Raw genomic sequence first — 9327 nt, 5'->3', positions numbered from 1 at the left:
TCATACAAAGAATTGCAAAATTTCCACATGGACCTGTACATGTTTGGGCAAGGTCTTACCAGGGAGGCATCCTGTCTGCAGGCAGCTGACTGTGCAATCAGAACAGGAGCAGTCAGCTGAGAAGCTGCACCTCCTCTGATTAGTGGTGCCCAATATGACCCTGTTCCTGAGCAGATCAGCAGTGCACATTGTGTCTCTGCCTTTCCCATAGACACTGTTGATGTGCTAAGGCAAGGAACATGTATGTCTTATTTGCTAGAAACCTTGCAAACAGAGAAATGATTAAACTGCAGAGAATAGGCAGTAGGCTCAGCCCCACAACCCTGTTAATTGCTTAATATGGTATCGTGTGTAACAGATTCTCTCTGCCATGGTTAGGGGCTCTTTGTTGGGCACTTAGCCCAGTAGCAAACACAAGCTGGTTCAGCTTCGCAGGGCCCATGGTACAGTGCAGGGGGGCTTCAAAGTCTTCAGAGAGATTGCTTCCAAACAAAGTTTCTGCCTATATTCTGAACCAGAGGGAGGTTTCTGATGGGAATTCATGTGGATAGAAGGGGCTACATGTTCTCAAATGGACAATGGACAGCATTAGACCACTCATGCTCAGTGATAGCAGTTGTGGTTGCAGCATTGAATCGATCTCTAAATTGTGAGACGCTCTGGGGGTGCAAATCCTGCCACTGGCAGCACCTGGGGCCACTTTAAGGCCTCTGTTTTACTTAAACCTGGGCAACCTGCTACTGCACAGTAAGACCTGTCACCTGGCCCCAGACTACTACCACATTTCCTCCATGTCTTCCTTAGCCATTGCCCAGACCCTTCACTATACATGCAGAAATCGAGGCACCTTCACACAGTGTAAAAAGCCTTTATTTTGGCACAAGAACAGAGCTTTGTTGTTCTCAAAGCAGCATAAACACATCATGTTAGTGGAGAAGCCAGCAAAGTGACTCCAGGGCCGACAGTGCATCCGGAGCTGCGTTCCCTGAGAAGGCAGGGGGGCTCTCTGCGAGGTGCAAACCCCCCACATCCACACACACACACCCGAATCCACACGTAAGAAGCAATGGGATGAAGAGGATGGTGCGCACCCCGACCCTGCCGGAGCCTTGCCGAGTGCTGCCCTCCGTGCGGCCGGGCGGCAACCCGCGGCTGCATCTCTGCAAACACTCCATCCTCCTGCTGGGAGCGTGCTGCTTCTGCTGCCAGCCTTGGGACTGAGGCGAAATTAAATTAAACTCTCTTCGTAGCGAACGGGAAGGTGAGGCAAACTTCGAGCTGGAAATTGGATGTCATGCACAGCTCTTGCTTGCGGATGTGTTACGCACAGGCACACACAGGCAAAGTCACACTCACCTGGGGGTCAGGCAGCAGCAACACCGACACTCCATCTGCTTACCAAGAAAGCCAACATAGTGTTAAAAAGCAGCCAGGATGCTCAGACCAGATTGGACTTTAGACAGGAAATTATCTTTTCAAATTTTGGTTGAACGATAAGAAGCTTTTAAAACTAAAGAAATGAATGATGTATGCAAAGCTGTACTTGAAATGATTCTGGTGTTGCAAATTGCCATGCTCTTACTGTGGAGCTGATGAAAATAAATGAAGCTCTGCGTTGCTGGGCTTTTTCCTCCCCCTTCTAATAAATGAAATGAAAAAGCCCCATTATTGAGCCACCTGCTTCAAATTCCTAATTGTGGTAACTGAATTCTGAAATTATTTGTTAGCTGTGTAATATCACAGGCATTAAAAATACTGAGAGGCTATTAAGTTCTTTAAAGCCCAGCACTGGATAAAAAGGTGCAGCTATCTTCAGATTTTTATTTCCATGAAATAACTTTTCCAGTAGAGAAATATGTTCAAATCCTACAAGTGCATCCTGAAAAAATCCCTGTTAATTTACCAGTTAGAGAAGCTGTGAATACCCAAGAGAGGTCCATTGGCATATTTAAATATTTTTTAAATAGTGCTGTATGCCATTCTGTTCGTATTTTTCTAGCATATAAATATAAATGTTTCAGAAGACAGTAGAAATCACATGAAATATAAATGTAATATTTCTAATGAGCAGGTGAGTGTGTGCACATATGTATCTCTGAAGTGTCTATAATCATAGAATCTTGCAGTATGCCTGAACTATTGCTGCATGTGTGTATAAAGCATCTCATTTAATTCCAAAATTTCAGTTTCTCATTTTAATAATGTTCCAACTTAGATATCTCTATAAATATTTTTTACAAATAAAAAAAAGATAATTATCAGGATGAACTAGAAAGAGTTGTTCTTGAAATATTTTTTTTAATAGAAATAATTTTTCTAGTTCTACAAAACTCATTGTTTTGTTCTTTTTAATGTGAAAGGACTGGAATCTGTTAAACAGATCTTCTGCAAAAAGTTGTTCCACACACATCCTGTATGGTCTTTTTTTTTCCACAAATACAAATATGGATAATACAAATATATATACACACACAAATATCTAGACAAGATGCAACCATTTCTCTTAGATTAACTTCTTATATACAAAATCTCAGCACAGAAATTAGTAAAGGGTTAAAATAACAATCTCGGAATTCAAGTCAGCTGTGACAATATTCAGCACATTGAACTGCTGAAATCTACACGGAATTAGACATCCCTTTGCCCATCGAACCAAATTAACTGGTTTGTTATTACCTTGCATAAGCAGTATTTTCGAGGACAGGGCACAGGAAGAAAAGGGAGTCTATTGCCTCATGCTTCTCACAGGCAGCTCTTGCAAAGCTCACCCACTTGCTGCCTTCCCCACTTCCCAGCTCTGGAGCCAGAAGTTACCAAGCAGCCTCAGAACAAATGCCAGTAACAACAATTCCTTCTCAGCTTTACACTGGCACACAAAGGTGTCCTGTTGGCAGCAAAACCTGGCTTCATCAAACAAGAGGCTATTTCAAACACAAGCGCAAACACTTGTAATCTGAATATTTTAAAAAGAAACAACAGAACAAGAGGAAGGGAACAAAAAAAGTTTAACCAAAAAAGTTAACTCTAAATTGATTAAAACAGAGTAATTGCAAGTGGAATATAGCAGATGCTATTTAAATAACATTGTAAAAAGGCTGCAAACAAGGAACAAATACAGATCTTGTAGGGATTAAGAGGAAATGAAAAGTTACACATTCTCAGTTAATTTATTTGATTATTTTACCTCTTTGTCATATACAGATTGACAAACTCAAAGTTGTGTTTTGATTGAAATTTAAAATGATATGATGATTAATTTGTACGTACATATTTTAGCTCTTGACTTGCTTGCAAACTAGTTATTACAATTGCTGATTTGATTATGTGCTGGTTGTACTTCACAAAGAGCCTGAACCAAGGTGCTGGCAAATCATGCCTGGCTTAGAAGCTGTGCTGCCACACTGCATTCTTGGCCACCTAGGCCATATGCTGCTATTCCTGCCCCTCAGTTGGATAACGTTCTCCACCACAAAGAACTCCCAAAATGGCCACACAAAGATCTATGCACTTTGACTTGCTGGAGCTGAAGATTTCCATGTATGCACATCTAGAAACATCGCACTATATTCATTTCCGAGCAACATTTTCAAACAAAATTTTGGTGAGAAAGTATTTGTGAAAAATGTACAGAAGAGGGCAAAAATGTGAGTGATCCTAGTCTTGTGGCTCTTACACAAACAAATGTTTGTGAGTATTTCTGCAAAACTAACCACATCTTGTTTATAATACACTGCATGACATTAGAAAGAGAATATTTAAAAATACAGGCTCACATCTGCAGAAAGAGCAGCGCTAATTATGAGACAACACAGAAAATGGACATAAAATGCAGTAATATATGGAGAGGGTTTTTTTAACTCCTCTAAAAGTAAAAGGAAAGAAAAACTGGTAAAAGGGGAATAAACCAAGCATTAAACATGCGTGACTATCTGTCCACAGTATCTTATTTAGATTTTTCAGCTATTTATTGTCTGTTAATATCCTGTGTTCCTGTTCTTCTATTGAAGCATCAAACACCAAAGCACAAACCTTCAAACTGCCTCTGCATGTTTAATAAATACATACACACACACACACACACTTGATGTGTGCTTAGTTAGACACTAAGGCAATGTGCTTTATGTCCTGAAATACCTACATTTTGGAGAGTGACTAACACAAATCAGCAGTCGTTTTAATTCATCTCGTGTAAAAGCCAAACTTTTCCTAACATGATTCCCTTTCAGACTTTTGTAATGAACTTTACCAGAAAGCTGTAGGTAGCAAGTTTCATCTATATATCTAAGGTTCAATATGATTTTCTGTATTAAAAATAAAGGGAAAAAGCAGGGGAAATATTTTGAAAGTCAATTAAAATTTTGTGTACGTTTTCATTTTTTAATGATAAATTAAGTTACTAATTTTGTCCGTGCTCTTTGTAGACACTGCAGGTTTAATTGCTAATTGTTAACTGCGAATGAATACATTTGCATATTAATTAGCTCCCAATTTACATTTTTAATTTGCTTCCTTCAAAAGGTGCAAGATAAAAGGTCGTGTTATTTTAAATAATTTATGCTTTATTGCATGAAATACGCTAATATGAAATGTGCCTACTAATTTTAACCCCTTTTCTAAGAAGCAAAGTGAAGAACATTAAAAAGAAAGACAAATCTGGGGGTGTTTTGAAAAACAACATCATGCCATGTTGTTCTTCAGCATTAGAACTTGCTTTTTTCCTGAAGCCCAATCTGGTTGAAAATTAATGCATTCTTTCCTTCACCATCAGTTTAAAAAGTGATAGGATATTTGAAGAACAAAACAGCTGCCGAAGGGGGATTGATTGTTGTTGTTTCCTGCAGAGGATTAACAAAAAAGGCGCTCTCTCTCTCTCTCTCTCTCCGGGGGGGGCGGACACACAGCCGTTTCTCACCCCAATATATTTTCCAAGGAAATGAAAACATATTCAGTAAAAGGATAATTTCCCAAAAGTGTCTTGCTTACGAGGAAAACCCCCACTTTTTTAAACGAACATATGTACTTAACATATCAGGCTTTTGATTTTAATAGTCTAGGATAATCATACAGGAGAAGGATGTCCCACCTTCCATGATCACAACAAGATAAGCTTAAGGAAGAAAAGTCTGCCTGTTTATTTGTTTGTTTATTTTATGTGACCTGAAGGATCTTCTTAGAGGGGAGTTTCAGCATGCTGTTCTATACATATCAATACAAATATGGCTAGGCAAAGATGTTATTACAAGTGATCCTACTGTTTCATAAGAAAGTGTCAAATAGGAGCCTAAAAACACAGAGGCACAGAGCTGATCACATATTACCACTGATTACATAAATATCTTCTTTTATTTTGATTTCCTTTTGTGTGCTACAGCAAATTCACTCTGAAGAGGGTTGTGCTTAGTAAGGCTTTTGTTCCCATAATTGTTGTACAAGTACAAAAGAATACTTTTACTTGTATAATGTCACAGAAAAAAAATATATATACTCAGCTTGAGAAATAATTTTTCTTGTTAAGAAAAAAGCAGGTATACAACCTGAACACTGGAAGGCTTTCAGCAGAAGGACTAGCTCTTAAAAGAAGTTGTGTATTGTGCTTTCTCCTGAACCACTATTAAAAAATACTGATAACTGTGACCAATATATACATGAGAAATATTTGTGTCCTACATGGCAGAAGAAAACATAAGAAGATTTAGGAACAAAATTTGCAGCATAATGGAAAGTATCTGTTTCCTCAGCCTCCTGACCTGAATCCCTTTTCCTTTCTAGATTAAAAAGCCTTCCAACCATATTCAGTAAAGTAGCTTTGATTATATTTCCAATAACATATCAACTGCATTAGAGAATTTTAAACAGAGCTTGCGGTTTTGGTTGCTTGACAAGTATAAAAAATTCTCCTTAGTTCTACCACACACAAAACACTGGGAGAAATAACAGCAATGAAGTATTTTTCCCTCTAGATGTGTCAGCTGCATAATCAGATCTTCAACTGTATTAGTGCAATTCTTGAATTTGTGGAGCTCTCTTTCCTTATATCTACACTAGCATAAGTAAAGCACTGCCAATTTGTCCATTTAGAGCAGTCTAGGTAACTATGAAGCAGTCTCAATATTTTTAATTTCAAACGACACTGACATTACATGAAAACAACCAAGACCATCAAAACTCATCAGATTCTAGCGATCATAATCTGCTAAAGAAGGTAAGATTCTAATAACAAACTGGAGATGGCTGGAAAGAAATTGCCTTTAATAAGGAAAGGGGGAAAGGAAGAAGAGAAAATGAAGAAAAGAAGACGAGAACTGTGTTAACACATATCAGTTACTTGGATACAGCTGATAGGGACTTTTCATAATGTGCATGAAGCATGTAGTGAAGTTAGGAGCACTGTGATTTAAGAAAATCTCAGAGAACATCATCCTTTTATATGTCTTGTTCTTATCATATCAGCATGATTGATGCTTCGGTGCATTGTACATAACACAATGCTTCCAAAAATCAAAGACTAACTGTAATTCTTTTAGATTTGTTCTTTTACCTTGGTCATAGGTACAAAAAAAATTCTGAAATGCACAAAAATGTGCAAAATTATAACTGGAAAAATAGCACAGTGCTCTTTGCCACTGTTTACTTTTGAAGTTTTCCCAAACAAGCACTGAAATTTAGCAGTCAACTTTAGTTAATAAAGCTACTTATAAACAGCATAAAACATGCAGCTATGGATTTGTGCATGCAAAGATAATCTATGACATCCATCCTGATTTTGCTTAGAGTAGTAGTCAAAACATTTTTGCTTCTTGCAGGTCATGCTGATCTGTAGCATAATTTGAATTCTCAAGCTGTTATCCATACATCATTCCCAACAACTTTCCAAAATAGAAAATAATTTCCACTTCTTTAATTAAAACAAGGAGCTACAGTGTGCATTTGGCTGGGTTCTGAGTTACTGCTGGGGAGAGACTTGAGTTTAGGGGTCAAGATCCTCAACTGAGACAGACTGGTAAGGCTCAGCTGGAATTAACAGGGCTATCCCAGTTTACCTGAGGACATAGTCTTTCTGTATTTCTAGCATCAAGCACTGCCAACTGTTTTCAAATACACCTGAAGTGCCTGAATGTCATTATTACTAATTGGTATCTATACAGCACCTTTGATGCAGAGAGGTATAAAGCTCTTTACATATTTTTTGTGCCAGATTCCACCCACAGGAACACTAGATTAAATCAGGAGGAATGCCACCAAAAAAAAAAAGCACAGTGAAGAGAAGGAGTAGCACATCTTGAAACAGAAAGTGCATCTGGCTGTTAGCTGAGTGATTTTTTGCACACAGTTTGCAAACGCAACCAGTTCTAGGGTAGAACAAGGCAGCAGTTCAGCTGTACCTATGTACAACTAAACAAGTTGTGCATGGTAATAATTCCTTGATTTTACTTATGACAAACAGTAATTAGCTCATGATTATGTAAATATATTCTTATCCAGGTAACATTTTTCACTGCTTGTATTGCAGACAGGAGCTCTGCAGCTAAGAAATATGCACAATTAGTAGGAAAAAAAAGTTTATAAATTATGATAAAGAGCTTCTAAAATTTACTGTGTCACAAAACCTCCCAGTGTTTCTCCCAGTTTCCAACTACCTATAGTTAATCAAGCAATAATTGATCTGTAATAAAGCCACAAGGCAGGCTGCAATATGATCAGAGTGACACTTTCTGCTGAGGAAGATTGTTCTGTCCCAGGATAGAGGTTCTTCATCGTAACCCAGAATGGTTATGTCCATTTCACACACCATTCATCCAGGGAGCAGTTGTCTGTATGATTGAAGAGGTGCATGGTTCTCACTCCTCAAGAGGTACTTCTTCATATAGAGGAGCATTAGTCAGTTCAGGGTTTACAGATCAAAGCCAGAGCCTGAGCTGATGCCAACCACAGTCCTAGGGGAAAGAGTGGTAGCACAGAGCCCTGCTACATGTTCCACGCTTGTCCTGGTGGAGACCCAGGCCACTGTATGCTGCAGTGCCATAATCTCTGTGTTGCTATTTTGTTTGTCTTTGCATACCATGGATCAAAGTAATCCACCTCAGATTTGATAGACTAGTTTCAGTGGATGTATGCTCATGCATGGTGGAAGAGGTGCAGCCTTTTGGCAACGTTTTGGGTATATCTGTTTGACACGTATGCTAGTGCTGCTGCCCTGTGGGCACTCACAGCAGCACAGTCCTGCAGTCCTGTACATGAGCTAAGGGAGTCCAGCAAAGAATGCAGTACAGTATCTATCTATCTATCTATCTATCTGTCTGTATACACTAGGAATAGTTTAGAGCTGTAATCACCAGAGTCCACAGAAGCATTTGGCCTGACACCCTGAGTGGAGGGTCTGATTAACCCTCACAGAGTTCTTCCACCCCAGCTAGATGCATAAACAGATCAGCAACACTTTGTGGCCAGCTTGGCAGAAGTTGCAGAGATGGAACAATGTAGTACAAATGTCTGAGATTTGACATTTATATTACAACTAGAAGACAGAGATCAAGAAGTGACAAACATGCAACAGTCAAGAAAAGCTTGGGACAAGAGCAGAGTAGAGAAGGAGCTGCAAGAGATGGACTGAAAGTTATTTCAAAGCTGATATTTCTAGTGCTGTTTTATTTTTGTGAGATATAAATGGAACCTGACGTTTTAGAATACACAGTGACAGTAATGGCTGTCAGAGTATGCAGCTGACTATTTTCCATCTATCAGACCCCTGTAGCATCTGTGACTAGTTTAAAAGGCCCGTTGTAGTCTGTAAATGTGGGACACTGTGATGAATGCGTGTCACTTACGAAATGGTGGACTAGCCCTGAGAAATTATTTCGTAGCAGAGGCTTATGCCAAAGAATTGCTGATGAGTAAAGGGCTGTTTTCTTTGTTGAACTGTCACTTGCTCCAGCATCCTTTTGGGGCACAGAGGCAAGTTTGCCTCCTCATGAAATAGCCTTTTTTCAAATACTTCCCAGAACTCATAAAGAGCATTACTTTTAACAAAATGCTCAATGATATTGAAAGCAGGAAGCCTGATTCTCCTTATGCTGGGTTGAGCCTTAGGACTAAAGCAACAACACAAAACAATTTGTCTGGTTTGTAAACTGAGAACATTTTCCATGTGACTGACTGGAACAGGAAGCACATGTTGAGAGCCCCCAAGTACCATTTCCGCAGAAGGATTCTGTTCACTGAAATGAGACCTTTAAAAAATATCCAAGATGTGAAAAGATATTTGAGAAATTTTCATGAAGAATTTTTAGTACCCTCTGCTGTAATAAGCAGAAGGTGTTTAATAAACAT

The 9327-nt window shown here is 38.8% G+C and overlaps 1 long non-coding RNA gene across 1 annotated transcript; it reads right to left on the bottom strand.

Moving 5' to 3' along the window:
• Positions 1–852: 852 nt before the first annotated feature.
• On the bottom strand, positions 853–2900 carry LOC121674026. Its single transcript, XR_006019408.1, has 2 exons — positions 2677–2900; positions 853–1391 (listed from the first exon to the last, which is right to left on the bottom strand). It is a non-coding gene; the product is annotated as an uncharacterized LOC121674026 (long non-coding RNA).
• Positions 2901–9327: the final 6427 nt, after the last annotated feature.

Source organism: Corvus kubaryi, unplaced genomic scaffold (assembly GCF_017639235.1).
Source record: "Corvus kubaryi isolate FWS band 111438036 unplaced genomic scaffold, C.kubaryi_AGA036_p1.0 66, whole genome shotgun sequence".
Lineage (NCBI taxonomy): Eukaryota > Metazoa > Chordata > Aves > Passeriformes > Corvidae > Corvus > Corvus kubaryi.
The sequence above is the reverse complement of the archived record's forward strand: the minus strand, read 5'-3'. Positions and strand labels throughout refer to the sequence as shown.